The sequence below is a fragment of the Apodemus sylvaticus genome, chromosome 7 (genome assembly GCF_947179515.1).
Source record: "Apodemus sylvaticus chromosome 7, mApoSyl1.1, whole genome shotgun sequence".
Classification (NCBI taxonomy): Eukaryota; Metazoa; Chordata; class Mammalia; order Rodentia; family Muridae; genus Apodemus; species Apodemus sylvaticus.
Window position 1 is genome coordinate 98,086,354 of NC_067478.1, and position 15,341 is coordinate 98,101,694.

Here is a 15,341-nt window from a genome sequence, read left to right on the forward strand (position 1 = left end):
TACTGGTGGTCTATGTCCCTGGATGGGACTCAAAGAAGAGTAAAAAGAGTAGGTCTATGAGCAAGGCAGGGTCTGCACGTGTGTCCTTTACACGGAAATCAGCTGCTTCCAGCTCAGCCACAAACCCAACAGCCACTGTCCTCTGCCACTGAGACACTCTCCCAGATGAAGCTGCTGGGTTTTCACCTTCAGTCACACAGCAGAAAACCTGTGACCTGGAGGCTCCAAATGGATGGGTAATTCAGAATTCAGGTCCAGGTATGTGAGACTCTAACACTGTAGAATTTTAGTATTTTATGTCTCTCTTCTTCACACTGAGTTTTTTTTTTCCAATTAAAACTGTACTCACCAGTTTAAAAAATTAAACGTTCAAAGCGTATATGAGAGCCAGATGTGCGCACCTCTGACTCCAGCACTTGAGAGATGGAAACAGGAGGATTAGGAGTTCAAGGCTATCCTCAGAGTGAGCTAGAGGCTAGCCTGTGCTCTATGAGACCTGCTTCAAGTCTTAAATACACACAGTTGGATAGATGGACAGACAGATGAATACATGCACACACACAAACACACACACACACACATACACACACACGCACACCACATCTTACATACAAGTTTCAAGTGGATATAGTGGCTCACACCTGTAGTCCTAGCACTCTAGAGGGTGGGGCAGGACAATTGTGAGTTTGAGGCCACCCTAGACAACACAATAAGATCTTTCCTTCACTTAAATAAAAAAAAAAAATTAAAATACAAATCCCCCCCAAATAAAAAATGTCTCTTCCATTCTAAACTCTGCTCCCCTTTCAAGGCAACCACCTTCATGTATTTCTGCATCCTTCTGATTAAATTATTCATATGCAGATATATGTATGTATGCCCATAACCTTTTGCTAAAAGTGAATCTGGCGATGCACTAAACACTTCTGCCTGGTTCTAGGAATTTAATATTGGACTTTAGGGATCACTTGATGGTAGAACATAGATTTAGATTCTCTTTCAGCTGCATAATGTTTTTCAATCTCTGTCATTATAGCATTTAGACAATGTGTGACTAGATATTTATATTGTTTTCACTTCTCGATGATATACAAAGTGCAGTGCTGTGACAAGTACCTGTAGTTCCAGCCCCAGAAAGAGTGAAGAAAAGGGGTGGTTATGCTTAGGAATTTGACGCCATCAAGGGCAGTATGGTGAGACCTGTCTACAAAAACAATGATAAAATATACATAGAAGTGCTCTATTAAGGACCTTGATAGACAGGTCTCTGTACAAACACAAGGCTTCTCTGCAGAGTAAACTTCTGGCAATGGATTCCGGGGGAACAAGGATGTTGATAAATATTGCCCAATCTTTACCCACAAAGCTGACTTGGTTTTCAGTTCCCCATTTCCCTTATTCTCCTCCATCATGTACACCGTAGATCTCTGTGAAGATCAGTGAAACGATGGTGCCCCAGCCACACTGGGGTTTGGAGTTTTCAGCGGCTGTAACTCAGGCAGGCCCTTGCGTATGCTAGACAAGGGCTCTATCCAGGCCGGGATTTTTCCATGTAGGTGAGTATCTTCTCATATGTGCCGTTTATATTCTTCACAGTAGCTGTATGTTCATGCCTTTGTTCTACTTTGATTCTTTTTTTCCCTCGAGGTATGGTTTCATGTAGCTCAGGCTTGCCTCAATATCACTATGGGGCCAAGAATTAATTGCTTTGGACTTCTGATCTGAGCTGACAGACATGAACCATCATTCCTGGCTTATACAGTGCTGGGGGGTTGAACCTGGGTCTTGCATGTGCCAGGCAAACATTCTTCCCACTGAGCCACATCTCCAGCCTGCAACTTAAAAACATCTGGCATTAACCAACTAGATCATGATGTTAGTAAAAGCGAACATTTCCCCATGTTCTGTCAGACTTCCTTTTCCCTTTAAGAGAGAAAGGGTGAAGGATTGAGTGGTGTAGCCCTTACCTAGCACAGAGGAGGACCCAGGGTTGATCCTCAGTATTACCAAAAGGGGAAGAAATAGAAAGATGAGGCAGAAGCTGGAGACTTGGGAGTGTAAATCTGTCCTTGGCTACAAGAGTGCCCATCTAAGAGGAGGAGGAGGAGGAGGAGGAGGAGGAGGAGGAGGAGGAGGAGGAGGAGGAGGAGGAGGAGGAGGAGGAGGAGGAAGGAAGGAAAGGGTCAGGGTGGGGGCGGATGTGAGTCAAACTGCTCATTATGTATAATCCCAGCACCAAGAAGGAGGGAGGGAGAGAGGGAGGGAGGGATGAAGGAAGAAAGGTAAGAAGACCAGGGAAAGGGGTACATTACATGTATAAAGCTAAAGAATTGCATCTACAGTCAATTCTATTCTTATATATCCAGAAGTCAATTGTCACTTCAAGCTGGATATACCTCTGTTTACTCTTATACACACATAATTCACACATACACACAATTCACACATGTACATACTATAAATAGTATTGTTTTCTGATCCATACTTTATCTGCTTGTAACAAATAGAAGTTAACTTTTTACTTTTAGGTTTCTCTGAATTGATCCATGTGGATGAGCTAATCAGTTTAAGTAGTGCTTAACTGTGCAAACAGACCATCGTCTAGTTAGCCAGGGCCCTACCTGGTACCTGTTTCTCTGTTCTGTTGTGATATTGTTCTTAGGGGGGTGTCTGTATGAAAGGGAGGTTTACTCGGGGGTATACCTAGGAATAGAACTGCTAGACTTTGAGATGTGTGTGGCTTTCTTTCTCTTTTTTAAAATACATTTTTCTGTTTGTGTAGCCTAGGCGGGCCTTGAAATCTTGCCTTCAATCTCAGCTGAGTGCTAGAATTATAGGCTAGGTTTATAAGCACGTACCCTGACTCCCTCCCTGATTTATTATTGGAAAATATATAATCATGACATATTTTCCATCTTAATCATTTAAAAAGTTGAAAGTGTGTGTGTGTGTGTGTGTGTGTTTGTGTGTGTGTAGTCCAAAGGCCAGCCTTCAGTGTCATCTTTAGGAACTCCATATCCTTTTCTTTTCTTTTCTTTTCTTTTCTTTTCTTTTCTTTTCTTTTCTTTTCTTTTCTTTTCTTTTCTTTTCTTTTCTTTCTTTCTTTCTTTCTTTCTTTCTTTCTTTCTTTCTCTTTTCTTTCTTTCTTTCTTTTTCTTTCCTTTCTTTCTTTTTCTTTTCTTTTCTTTTTTTTTCTTTTTTTTTTCTTTTTTGGAGATAGGATCTGCCCTCCTTATGGGCCTGGAGCTCACCAATCAGATTTGTCTGGGTGTGTATTGCCATGCTCACAATATATATATATTAGGTTTATCCAAATTGACCCCAGGGATCTTTACATGGATTTTGGGGACTGAACTCAGGTCCTTGTGTTTCAGGGCAAGTACTTGATGGATTGAGCCATCTCCCTAACTCCTTTCATAGCCAATCGTAAGGTGCAGCCAGCTGGCACACTGGAGAGCTCTTTGTTTTGTAAAGTAAAAATGGTGAACCCCCCTGGACAACTCATTTTGCTGCTCCCACCCTATTCCCCCAACCACGTTTCTACTTTCTGTTCCTATGACTACTGAGTAGTCATGGAGTCCTGTAAGTAGAGTCAGATAGCCTGTGTCTTTGTGGCCACATCATTTCATTTAGCATATTGCCCTCGGTGTTCATCCATTATGTGCCAAAGGTCACAATTTTCTTGTGTGGCTGAACAGTATTCCATGAAACATGGGTACCAAATGTTCCTGATCAGCTCACTCTTTCTTAGACACTTGGATTGCCTCTACGTTTTGGATCTTGTGACTGACCAATGCCGCAGTACATAAATTTCTTGGGCGTCACGGTTTCACTTCCATTAGGTACATACCCGGAAGTAGAATTGTTGGATCTAATTGTACGCTTTGTTTTTCTTTGGCTTAGTGGAGTTCCCCCCTCCCCCAATTTGTGGGAATGCTGATACTTGTGGGTCACATGCATTGTGTGTGACTCATTTGAAGCCTGAATCTTGAGCCTTGTGCACCACTGTGAGGCAGGCAGTGGCTTTGGAACGGTCTCTTCTGGAGAGAAGCTTCCCAGCAGAGAAGCTTTGCTCAGGAGCCCCGGGTGCTGCCTGGCAACAGTGAAAACAACTTTCTCAGACTCCCTCCGTCCTGCCCACTCCACCATGCTGTATCCCACCAACGTGTCCATGAATCCGGGCCAACAGGTTGGTGAGCGCTCAGTGCTGCGTGAAGTCTGGACAGGGGCGCTCCTTGTCTTTCCAGGCCACTGCATTCTCAGGCTGTGGGTGCAGGAGTAGAGGCAGCCACTGAGAGGACGGGCAAGCGCAGGTTTGGGAATGGGTAGGAGCTGAGGCTGAGCCCCTTCCCTTTGCTGAAATGGACGGAACTGGAGTAGAAGGGGCTTCTATGTGTCACGCCAAGTGCCTGCTCTACTGGACCAGCCCTGAGGCTATGGGCTTAAAACAGCATATGTCTTAAGTTTGGACACCTCTACAAGCTTAGTCTTGGTACTGTCATTGTGTTGTTTTGGGTCTTTTTGTAGTTGTTTTATTTTGTTGCTTTTGTGACAAAGTCACACTTTGTAGTCCTTGCTGTCCTAAAACTTGCTATAATAAGCTGGCCTTGAACTCTTAGAGAGCTACCTGCTTCTGCTCCCCAACCCCAAGTGTGGGCATTAAAGGTATACTACCTCACGGCTGGCTTGCCACTGCCTCCTGAGTGCTGGATTTAAAGGTGCACACCGGAAGCTGGTACCTCCTTTTCTAGACAAGGAATCCCAGCTGGGGCTGCAGAGACTGATTCGGACTTCAGGGTTTTCAGAGTCCATATGCCCTTTCTCTGCAGACAGTGCTTTCAAGCCCTCCTCAGCTGGGTGCCCGTGTTGAATGCCAAGCTGTCTTGAAGAACATGTGAGGAGGAAAGAGAAATAGGGTACCAGTGCGCCTTATCTTTCCTAGGGCCACCCAGAGTCTGCTGTCTTCAGCTTCTGGTGTGTTCCAGCAGCCTGGACCTGGTAGTAGTTGAGTTGAGTAAGAGGTGTCAACTGGCACATCTGCAGAAACCATATGTGCCTTGTGACAAAGCTGATAAAGGCGTCCTTTTGCAAGTAGCCACAGGCATCTGGCAGATCGTCATTACTGTTCTTGGCCCTGCGTTCCCAGTGTGTGAGACTCTAGTAAGCCTCAGTGCCTTGGATGTCCAGGTAGACACAAAAGAGGGTCTGGAATTTTCTAACTTGACGAAACTTTCTGCTCATGTTTGTTTTGCTTATTTGCTTGAGTGAGCAAGTGATAATTTAGACATCTGCTCATTTTTAAATGTGCCAGTTTCTTACCGAGTACCCGGTATTCACCTTGGTGGACATTCAATTCTAGTGGACATTAGAGATAGCATGGTATAACTGCCACAGTGGAGCTGAAGCAAACCGATGTAATAAGGATGAGTGTGGAATGAGAAGGCTCCCAGCAACTGGGAGGCTAGGAGGATGCTGTGGCCAAGAAGGGTGGGGGCCTTAGCACTGACTCTAAATCCCGCAGGTATAACACTGTTGACTGTGTCCTTACACACACCTAAACATGAAACTGTTGGCTTTGACTCACACCTTTGCCTCCACCCAGACTCTATTTTTCTGTGTGTGCGTTGTGGGGTGCGGTATATACGGCTAAATTTGTTCTCACTGGGGAAGGAAGATGTGTTTAATTGGGGAGTAGATACAGCGAGGTTAATTAGACGTTCGTAGTACAAGAACCTTGAGCTCCTGTTCAATCCTCCTGTCTGTGCTCTTTCATGTGATAACACTCGGGAATGTACGCGCGCTGGGTCCCCCCCCCCCCCTGCTAGGCATAGTGTTATAGACTTGTAACAACAGCATGGAGGAAGCATGGACATCTTGAGTTGCATAGCAAATAAGACTCTCTTAAAAACTGCAACCCCCCCCCCAAAAAAAAACCACAAGGTAAAAATAATATTTTGTTTTTGTGGTTCTTTTGTTTTGTTTTGTTTTTTTCCCGAGACAGGGTTTCTCTATGTAGCCCTGGCTGTCCTGGAACTCACTCTGTAGACCAGGCTGGCCTTGAACTCAGAAATCCACCTGCCTCTGCCTCTCAAGTGCTGGGATTAAAGGTGTGCACCACCACCGCCTGGCAAAATAGTATTTTTAAAAATATTTTTATTCAGGGGTTGAGAGATGGCTTAGTAGTTAAAAGTGCTGGCTGTTTTTCTAGAGGACATGGGTTGCTTCCCAGAGTCTATATGGCAGCTCACAACTGTCCATAACTGCTGCTTCAGAGAATCTGATATCCAATTTAGACCTCTGTGGGTACCAGGCAGGCACATGGTACACAGACATGCATGTAAAACACTTGGGCACATAAAATTAACACAATTGTAAAAAGACTTAAGGATGGGTTTGCTGTCTTAGGTCTTTATTCCCAGGACTCAGAAGGCAGAGGCAGGTGGATCTCTGTGAGTTCAGCCCAGCCTACTCTCCATAGTTGACACTACCAGATCAGCCAAGGCTATACAGTGAGACTATGTCTCCAAAATATTTTTACTTAGCTTTCATCCCTGTTTCACATGGCTTCAGTTTGGGGGTTATTTCTTATACTTGAAGATGGGGTGCTGCTGATATCTACTATTCACGGGCATTCATTCCCCTTACCTCACTTGGGATCACTTACACATCTACTTACAGGCACAAGGAGATTGCGGGAGGGTCTCTGCCTTCTTTTTATAGACCAAGGACCCAAAGTTTAGAGCAGCCAAGTCATCCCTAAGTCACATGGCTTGCCAGTGACAGAGGGCAAGATCGTACCCAGTAGCCTGCCCCCAAAGTGCAGCTCTTGGCCAGGAAAAGACAGAAGACACTGTCCAGCCAGCCCCATCTGACCTGCCCAGTCATTCAAAACTGGCTGCTTGTTGAGGTGGACTCTGGAAAAGTTTGCAAAAAGTAGCCATTGGGACAAGATGGCAGGTGGGATAGAGGTTGAATGGGTACAGAGACGAGCCTATGGACAGACAAGACATCGTCACCTTCTGTCGTGCTTCTATGCTCAGGGTCCAGATGGCCTAAGAGAAGTCAAAGGCAGGGGAATAGTGCTGTTTCTTACAAACTGTCTGGTTTAGTACTGTCCTATAAAAACAGAATGGAGCCACAACCATGAGCCTCCTAGAATGGGGTGCTAGACAGATGGCTCTGTGGCTAAGAATACTTGATGCTTTTGCAAAGGATCTGGATTTGGTTCCCAGCACCCATCTTGGGCAGCTCACAACTGCTTATAACACCACCTAGGAGATCTGATCTCTGCAGAGACTTGCATACATGCAGTGCATATATGTACATTCAGGTACACACATAAACACACATAAAATGAAATAAAAGTGGTGTGCAGCATTAATCTCAGCACCTGGGAGACAGAGTCAAGAGGATCTCTGTGAGTTTGAGGCCAGCCTGGTCCACATAGGAGTATCTGGATATCCAGGGCTATGTAGAGAAACCCTGTCTCAAAAAAAAAAAAAAAAGAAAGAAAGAAAGAAAGAAAGAAAGAAAGAAAGAAAGAAAGAAAGAAAGAAAGAAAGAAAGAAAAAGAAAAAGAAAGAACGAAAAAACAAGAGGAAGGAGAAGAAAAGAAAAATGAAATTATTTTATTATTATTGTGTGTGTGCATGCAGACACATACACAGTACATGCATGTGTCATGTGGAGCTCAGAGAACAATTTATGGAAGAGGATTCTGTTTGTCTACTTCATAGTTCCTGCGAATCAAATCCAGATCATCAATCTTGGTGGCAATTGCATTTATCTCAGACTTTGTTTGTTTTGTTTCGAGACAGGGTCTTCTGTAGCCCAGGCTGGCCTCAGACCTGCTCTGTATAGCTGAAGATAATCTTAAATTCCTGATTATCCTGCCTCTGCCTCCCAAGTACCGGATCATGTTTTGAAAAATATAAAAATAAAGTGATGAAATAACGTTTTAATATTGTAATATTGTCAAAACATTATACTTTCAGTGTATAATTACTCTAGTTAGGTGATAAGTTTGCTTTAAAAAATTAGTATGTCTGCAAAGTCAGCAAATGTTTCTACTTAAAACCCTATCAGTATTAACTGGCCACATAAGTACATTCAATATTTTTCCATTTGTTTATTTTCCATTGTTTGTTTACCGTGCGTGTGTGTGCATTCATGGGAGGTAGAGGACAGCTTCTTTCAAGAGTTGATTCTTTCCTTTTAGTATATGGTCTCTGGGAACAAGCTCAAGTCATTAGTCTTGGTGACAGACACCTTTTCCCACTGAGCCATCTTGTGACCCTGCCCACGTATTTTAAGTCACGTGGTCTTGTTAGTATTGTGTGGGCAGAGCAGGGCTAGTATACTCCACTATTTTAAGATGAGGCATCTGAGGCCAGAGGAGAGAGGGCCTGGCTGTACTGGTGGTGAGCCAGCCCAGATTCCAGTATCTTTAGCCTCCTGGGTAGGCAGTATTGGAAGAGAACTATCTTCCAGAGGCTCTGGCTTGTAGGATCCTGGGACAGGTTACTATTGGTAACCATTTCTCCTTTATTTATCCTGGCCCTGACCTGGCCTCCTGACTGGCCACTTGGTCACATGGGTTTCAGCTTTCTAGCCCTGAGAATTTATGGAATTTGATGTCTGCCCCTCTAGGCAAACACCAGAAGTATAATTTTCAGGCAGCTCCCAGTAATGTCTTGTGACTTGCAAGACATCACATGGATGTCTTGACATTGTATCAATCATTAAGACACTGTATTAGATGGATGATACAGTGTTTCTACATGGAAGCCTTCCAGGCTGGGATGTTAGGGTGGGTATGGAGCCCAAAGGAGGGCACCAGAGAGACCCTTGTGATTACACTGGAAAGGTTGTGTGCCTCCTTTTCATTTGTGCTTGGATGGCTTGTAGGGCACCCCACCTTTCACAGGTGGCTGGGAGGCATTTGGTCAGTTTCTCTTTCCTCTGCAGTCTCTAAATGAACCTGGAAGAATAGTCTCACCTCTAGCCTCCTGTGATCACACTACACAGGAATGGGGAATGACATCTAGCTAGCTAGGACATTACTGGGGCCTGTACCAGAAGTGCCAAGGGGACCGAGCTTATTGCCACAATTTCTTCCATTCATGTTCCACTGTATATATTATGACTATGATTTCTGATGAATGGATCCATTCGTTAATCCAACAAATTTGAGAGCTGACTGTGTGCCAGGCACAGTTCTAATTATTGGTGGTTCAGCAGTAAGAAGAAGAAAAAACAAACAAACAAATCATTGCAGGTAGGGGAGCATTAGGTGTGTGGGGGATGGGTGCTGGAAAGTGTGGTAAACAAAGAGCTAGATACATAGATATTCAAGTCTGTGTCTAGACAAAACCCTCATGCCTAGCATATAGCCAGTGCAGAGGCCAAAGGAAGGTGTGTGCCCAGTTCCCCTCACCAAGGCATGGAGGCAAGACACAAGAGAGAACAGGCAATGAAGAAGAAAGGAGTTGGCTGTGTGGGTCCCCAGAGATCTGCCTTTGCAGATCTGTTTTTATAGGTCATATGGATCTTCATTGGCATGGGGTGGGGGGTAAGCCATCAAATGGACATCACTGTAAAACAGAAGCAGGGTTTTGACCCTCTACTGAGATGAGATGGGTCCATGAGGTTCCATTAATCACATTATATTCAAGTCGCTCTTGACGTCCCTGTGAGATACTGGCAGTAACACTAAGCTAAGAAGAGTTGCTGTGGGTTAGCTGACATCATGGAGACTTACCCTGATATGCAGGGAAAGGTGTAGAATCCCACACTGAAGTTTAGAAGACAGGCCGGCCACATGTTTGCAGGGCCCTGGAGACTTGGCTTACCAAGAGGGTATACGTGTGTATATGCTTGCAAGTCTGGTGTCCAGATGTATTGAAAACATGCTAGAGAGCTTCCAGAGGGACACCAGGGCTTTGGGTACTAACACTGAGGAGAGTGACCTAAGAAGGGGTTAAGATAGTTCTTTATAACTGTTGGAAGCACTTAAATGACTTTGGTGCACCAGAGTTCCCCACCACTCTAGTTGTTTCAAAGGACAACAGATGGCCAACACTTGGTGTATTAGTCAAGGTTCTCTAGAGTCACAGAACTTATGCAATGTCTCTATATATTAAGGGAATTTATTGTACTGACTTACAGTCTGTAGCCCAACTAACCAAACAATGGGTGGCTGGGAATGGGAAGTCCAGGAGTCTAGTAGTTGGTCAGTCCCACGAGGACTATTGTCCAACAGTTGTTGTTGCTGGTCTTCTGTATAAGCTGAAATCCTGAAGAAGTAGGTTCGAACAGATGTGCTGGAAAGTAAGTGTGAGCAGGTGAAGAAGAGTGAGTCTTCCTTCTTTCAATGTCCTTGTGTTGGCCTCCAGCAGCTGTGGCCCAGATTAACGGTGTGTACCACCACACCTGGATCTGGAACTTGCTTTGTACCAGGCTGGCCTTGAACTCAGAGATCTGCTTGCCTCAGTTTCCTGGGATTAAATGTGTGGACTACCTTGCCTGGGCCTAAGCTTTTCTTGGCCACTATGCCTCAAGATCTCCATGCCAAGATCCAGGTCAGAAGCCTGTGTCTTCCAGCCTCAAGAGCTGGATCCCAGGTGTGTCCTCCATGTCTCTATTACAATTCATTCCACATGTAGTCAAGTTGCCAACCGGAATAGCCTTATACTTTGGATCTAGTGAGCCACTCTGCCATGGGTTAGTTTTATTAGAGCGCCTACAGTTTCTACTAGAGATTAAAAGTGAGGCCCCAGAAAGGTGATAGTTTCATCCTAAGTCCGTTTCCTCAGTAGCTGTCTTGGTTGAATATATTATTGGCCCCTGTTTACCTTAGCTTTTGCCCTTCACCTTTTCTCTGTCTCTGAATGGAAGCAGTTACTGTGGTTTATCTAGGGGCTTTAGATCAATACTTGAATAGCTCCATAGCGGTGTCTGGAGTTCTGTCATTTGGTAGCCTGAATGGAGTCTAGTATTTACAGTTCAACTCTGATACTAAGTGTCCCATAGTGTACAAGATACTGCAACCCTGAGTTACCTGGCTCTTAACAGCAATAGTACAGAGAGTGGAAGAACCCGATTTCAGTTATTAATAAAAGACATAGAATATTTTTCATGTACCTGTGGTAGCATGTACCTATTAATTCAGCACTCTAGTGGCAGAGTCTGGAAGATCCAGAGTTCCAGGCCAACCTAGGCTACATAGTGAGTTTAAAGTCAGTCACTGCAAAGCAATGGAACTGGCGTTTTTATTTTTAAATATTTGTTTAATTTCATAAAATAGTTCTTTTAGAGTTTCACACAATCATTTTCACTCCCTCCCCCAGACTCTTCCCAGATACATGCCTCCTTCCCTAGAAGGAAGTCCAATTCATACTGTCCTTCATACTATCCATATGTTCTTGGGTGTGTAGTCGTTTGCTGGAGTGTAGGTGACTTACCAGTGACTACAGAAAGAGAAGAAAATGGACTTTTCCTCTCCCAGGAGCTCTCAGTTGCCAATAGATCCTTGGTTAAAAATGGGACTTCATGCCCACCTCACCTCTTCATGCTGGTTGGATCTGCCTTGGGCTTGCACAGGTCTTCTGCATACTGTCACAGTCTCTCTGAGTTTATTGTGCAGCTGGCCTGCTGCATCCCAAAGACATCTTGTCATTTACTTTCTTTGGCTCTAATACCCTTTCTACCCACTCTTGTACAGTAACCCCTGAGACTTGGAAGGAGGGTATGTGATCTGGATGTCCCATTTAGGGCTGAGAATTACAGCCTGTCTCTGTAGCTTTACTGTCTGCTGCAAGGCGCTCTGATGAGGCCAGCTTTTAAATGTCTAGACATGTAAATTCAGTGATTAAATACTTATCTGGCACATGCAAGGCCCTGGGTTTGAACCCTAGAAACACACACATACACACAACACGGTCATTACCACTTTTCAAACACCTGCTCTATTATAACTTTTTTTTTTTTTTTTTGGTTTTTTGATTTTGTTTTGTTTTCTTGAGACAGGGTTTCTCTGTATAGCTCTGGCTGTCCTGGACCTCATTCTGTAGACTAGGCTGGCCTCAAACTCAGAAATCCGCCTGTCTCTGCCTCCCAGAATGCTGGGATTACAGGCGTGCGCCACCACCGCCCAGCAACTTTTTAAAAATATGGTCTGGAGACACACAAGCCCCTGATCAGATGTTATTATTTCATGGACAAGATACAAAAGTTCACTAATTCTATAATATGAAATTACACATTGCTATATAATTCGGGAGTTCTAAATCTCTATTTTTGGAGGTCAAAGGAATAACTATAAGATACAAGATTCTATGATTTTTTTTTAGTGCTCAAATCAGTGTATAAACAGTAGTTTGTGAGAACAAAACATAAGTTATTTAGAAATACCCGGAAAAATTCGTAGGAGCAGGGCCATCTGAACTGGGTGTTAGAGGAATAGGACGGTCTAGACACTCAGGGTCGAGAGGGAGGAGGGTGTTGTCTTAGTTCCTCTATGCCCTTGTACAAGCACATTACAGCCAGGGTTATTTATAATGGGCTGAAGTTTTTTAGCTCATGGTTCCAGGGACTGCCACATCCCATAGAATTCATAGAAGTTAGAAGAGAGAAAGGCAAATGTGTGGGGGTAGTGGGGGGTTGTTCTTTTATGAGGATCTGACTCCAATAAGGCACCCATTCCCTCCATAACTCCATATCCTTATCCGGAGGGAAGGGCTGTATGGACCTAAAGGCCCCACCTCTCAGTCTGGATCTTAGAAATCTAAAGTCTACTCTCTGAATTCAGGTATGAGTAGAAACCTATTCAAGCAAATTTATCCAAATTAGAGACTTTATGTTTGGTTTGATACTATTATTTTTCCTTCTCTTCATTTCTTCCTCTACCATATTTTTTTTATCTTTTCTATCTATGGTTTACATTATAGTTTAAAATAATATTTTAGAGCTGGGTATGATGGCACATGATTTTGAATCCTAGCACTTGGGAGGGAGAGGCAGGTGGGGTTTTATGAGTTTGAGGCCTGCTAGGTCTACATAGAGTTCCAGACTAGCCAAGGGCTACATAGTGAGACTCTATTTCAAGCACACACTAATAACATTTGGGGTAAAATAGTTACAGGACTTTTTTTTTCTTTTCTGAATTTGTCTATACATTTTCCTTTAGCTATTATAAATGTTTCTGTTGTTTAACTCTCGATATTTTCTGTTGTTTTAAAAACAAATCCCAATTGTCTAATTTTACCAAATGAAGACTCAGGAGCCAGATGCTGTGGTGAAAGCCTGCTAGTGCAGAGAAGCTGTAAAAGTGCCCAGCTGACATTCCTCCTCAGCCAGTGTTCCAGAAGGGAAGACCCAGTTCACAGTCTTCAATACCCCAATTAAACTGAATGTCCCTCCTTTCTACTTCCTGTTCATCTCTCTATCCCTCCTACAGATTTCCTCTCACTCTCTACGGTATTTTCCTATGTTCACTCCCTGTCAGCTGATTCCTTGCTTTGCCTCTTGACCTACAGTTGACTTTATTTAATCTTGTTTACAACAAATAGGAAGCTCTTGGATTAAAAGTGATGTGCTAGGAGGGCTGAGCCACACTACAAGTAGATATAGGTTTTTCCGGTATACAGTCTTTGGGTTTACAGCGTAATCAAGTATCCTGAAACATTTCCCCCTTTTCGTCTGAATAAAAATAAAAGACTCTTTCTCTAACATCAATAAACTATATACTACCTAGTAAGAAGTACATTAACAATATCCAGTCCATTTGTATTTATCAATATTTTTTCGTTGACTTTTAAACATTCTTAAATCTTAAACAATTTACGCTTAATTGTGAGGTTATAACTAACTAGTCTTCAACCCCATCAAGACTTGAGAAGGATAAATATTACCTGAGTAAATACGAAGTACAGAGCAAGCAGTTTCCAAAACTATAGGAATGACAAAGACTGCTGGCTACCTGAACAGTCCTCATCCAAGAGTCATTCCTCTGCAAGGCTGGACCATCTATCTCTTCGGCCTACTGGCCCAGAATATCTGACAGATTTTTCTATGAAGCAAGAATTATGAAGGACTTGTCTATCTTGTCCTGGAAGAGTTCAGCAGTCGATTTTCTTCATTTCCTGTTTGTCCACAGCTTGGAGAGCATCCTGTTAGCAGTTGAGGCAAGGGCAGTTTTTTGCCCTGTGGCTAGCTTTGTCACCTTTGAAACAAACTCCATATGGAGGATCTTCAATGTATATCATCTTTGAAGTAGTATGGGACTGCTGTAAGGAGCTGGCATGTCTCATTGTCAAAAAAACCTTAAATTAACAAAACATGTGTGGGTTTGGAGAGCCATGCTCCAACTCCAAAGCCAGCTTTAATTTTTAACGGAATGGGGACCACAGAAGAGTATTTGCCACTTATATTTGTAGAAGACAGCAGAGACAAGCTGGAGGTGGGCAACACCACTTGGCCAGTTTATTCTTTTTCTTGGGACATATTCTCTTGATGACCTGTCCTCATTCTCTAGATGTTCTCTGGATCACTTAGTTGGATGCTTTTATTCTCTTGGAAAGATAAATGGAAAAGATATAGCCCCAATCCTAACCTGGATGTGGGGGCTGATCAAAGGAAAAGCATTTGTTAGACTCTTTAAGTTAGCTTGGACTGGATGACCAAGCTACCTGATGAACTATCGCTTCTTATTCAGGAGGTCTCTCCAGTTTGAATCTAATCAATTTCGATGGTATCCACAGCTTTTCTTCTCCCATGGAAACAAAGGCAAAACCTTGTCTTCACGTCCTGGCTCCCAATCTGAGGTCAACACATCTTTAAAATATTCAGGCTGATTTAATTCAGCAGTTTTCTTTTTCTACCATCCAATGTCTCTCCACAGCTGTTGTTCTTTTCTCAGTAACATTAAAAAATTTAAAGTTAATAAAGCACTATGTAATCTATCTCTGGGGGTCTTCATTACCCCTTTCTGCTTATTAAGCATATCTTTTAAAGTGTGATTAGATATTTCTATAACTGCTTGTCCTGTCAGATTGCAGGGTATACCTGTAATATGTTTTATGTTGTGATATGCACAAAGTTGTTTCATTTTATTAGAGGAATATGCTGGAGTCAGTCTTAATTTGTACAGGCATCTCCATAATAGCTACAATGTGTAATAAATGTGTAATTACAGAATCGTCCCTCTCAGGACTTAAATATGTGTCGATGGTATAGTGTACATAGTTTAATTTTCTACACTATGTAAAATGAAAAACATTCATTTGCCAAATCTCATTTTGGGGTGTATTGTTTGGGTTACTTCCTGCAGGTAATAGAGCGGT

At 43.1% G+C, this 15,341-nt stretch overlaps 1 protein-coding gene across 3 annotated transcripts in view; it reads left to right on the forward strand.

The window, feature by feature from the left end:
- Nucleotides 1-15,341, forward strand: part of St3gal4 (ST3 beta-galactoside alpha-2,3-sialyltransferase 4) — a 46,216-nt gene that overhangs the window by 13,266 nt on the left and 17,609 nt on the right. The window contains exon 2 of one of the 3 annotated variants that reach the window (XM_052188742.1): nucleotides 1,424-1,556. The exons of the other annotated variants lie outside the window; for them this stretch is intronic. The gene's annotated coding sequence lies outside the window, so the exon portion shown is untranslated. The remainder of the gene's footprint in view (nucleotides 1-1,423; nucleotides 1,557-15,341) is intronic. 3 annotated transcript variants of the gene reach the window in all.